Below are 2,347 nucleotides of genomic sequence, written 5' to 3' on the forward strand. Positions count from 1 at the left end.
ACCGACCAAACTGTGCAGCTCTGCAACTGCATCCTGGCCCATCCTCACCCTTCTGCCCCCAACCCTCACCTCCTTGTACCCCCAATATGTTTTTCCCAATAAAAGAAAAAAAATGAAAAAAAAATCTTATGATCTTTTCTGGGAATATTTTCCCCCGTTATTTCAGAATTGAGACTCAAGCCTAAAAGCGAATGCTGAAAGTACAAAATATCCCACAGTCTGAGCTGAGTGCCACAAGCTCCTGGGGGTCAGCCAGCCACCGCCCCTCCCACTCCGCTGGGCTTGCTGAGTGAGGAAACCAAACTGCTTTCCACTGCACCCTTCCTGGTAATGAGAGATGACTGAGCGCTGATCAAATCTGGCCTCTGCAAAGTGTGCTGGCTTGGAAGAGAGAGGCGCTTTCCTCCTTCCCTGTTTGCCCTGGGGGATAATGATCTCTCTTTGTAGAGTGCTGAAGGAGCCCTGTGGCTTAATGGTTAAGTGCTTGGTTCTTACCCAAAAGGTTGGCAGTCAGAATGCATGAGCTGCTTTGAGGGAGAGGAGATCTGACAATTTGCTCTCATAAATATTGTAGACTAGAAAACCCTACGAAGGAATCCAACTTCATCCTAACAGGTTACTGTGAGTCATAGTCAGCTCACCTGCACATGGCAGAAACAGTGTGCTTGATGCCCAGTTGCTCAAGCAGATAGAAGAGAGAGGACCCTGTCAGAACTGAGATGGCTGGGGAGCAGCTGGCCATCTGCTGTGGGACATGGCAAGGATAAGTAAATGAGCCCCAGAGAAGGGCAATAGGATGTGGACCATCTTGTGGCACCCCATCAACAGAATGCCTAGGCAAGACTCTCCGGCATGAATCCGTGAGGTAGATCATCTGAGATAGCCTCATAAACACATGGACGGGATAAAGGCTTATTGTCACAAGAGATAGCTCTCTCATGTCTGCTAGCCATGTTGTAGGTAGACTTCTAGGTCTAAGTTCACCCCATAAAACTCAACTCAAATTCCTTGCAGTTGAATCAAACAGACTTAGAGTTGACTCTGTAACAGGGTTTCAGAGACCGTAAATCACTCACCCACAGAGCAGCTAGTACATTTGATTGGCAGCACAAACCTACCCACTAGGCCACCAGATCCCATTTTAAACCATGCAGTGACTTCTTGTTCTGTTCTGACGACTGCCTCCTGGTCCAAGTATAGCTTTCACATAAGCAAAATCAAGTGTCCTGGGATTCCCATTTTTCTCAGCGTCAGCCACAGTTTGTTGTGATCCATACAATCAAATGCCTTTACATAGTCAATGAAACACAGATAGACATTACTCTGGTACTCTTTGCTTTCAGCCAAAATCCATCTAAAATTGGCTATAATATCCTAGTACCAAGGCCTCTTCCACCCAGCCTGCACATCTGGCAGGTCTCTGTTGATGTACTGTTCCAAATGTTTTTGGGTAAACTTTAGCAGAATCTTGCTTGCATGGGATATCAATGATATTGTTCAATTTCTGCACTCCGGCGGCCCACCTTTATTTGGAATGGGAACAAATAATAGATCTTTTCTACTCAGTTGGCCAGATGGTTGTCCTCCAGATTTGGCATAACTTGGTGAGCACATCCAGGTCAGAGTCAATTTGTTGAAATATGTCAATTGGTATGCCATCAATTCCTGGGGCCTTGCTTTTTTTTTTTTTTTGCCAATTCATTCAGGGTAGCTTGAATTTCTTCCTTCATTACCACAGGCTCTTGTTCATACATTGTTTCATGAAATTCTTATGTGTCTACCAATTTATTTTGGTACAATGACTCTGTATACTCTCTCCATCTTCTTTTAATGCTTCCTGGATCATTTAATAATCTGCCCAAAGTATCCTTATTGATTGAGTATTGCAACTCAAGGCTTAAATTTGTTCTTCAATTCCTTCAGCTTAAGAAATGCTAAGCGAGTTTGTCCCCTTTGATTTTCTGACTCCAGCTCTTTACACATTTCATTATAATACTTTACCTTGTCTTCTTGTGATGCCTTTTGAAATCTTGTGTTCAGCTCCTTAGTGTCTTTATTTCTACCCTTTGCTTTGGTTTCTCTGTGCTCTACTGCAATATTCAGAGTCTCTTCTGACATCCATCTTGGTCTTTTTTTTCTCCTCTGTCTTTGTAATGACCTTTTGCATTCTTTCTGGATGATATTCTTGATATCCTCCCACAGCTCATCTGGTCTTCACTCATTAGTGTTCAAGGCCTCAAACCTGTTCCTGAGATGGACTCTATGAGGAGAGATGTGGCATCAGGATTGGAGGAAGACTCATCAACAATCTGTATTATAAGCAGCCATTAAAAAATGGAAAATAATT

This window comes from Elephantulus edwardii, unplaced genomic scaffold, assembly GCF_000299155.1.
Source record: "Elephantulus edwardii isolate Elephantulus edwardi_28Jun2011 unplaced genomic scaffold, EleEdw1.0 scaffold00063, whole genome shotgun sequence".
Taxonomy (NCBI): domain Eukaryota; kingdom Metazoa; phylum Chordata; class Mammalia; order Macroscelidea; family Macroscelididae; genus Elephantulus; species Elephantulus edwardii.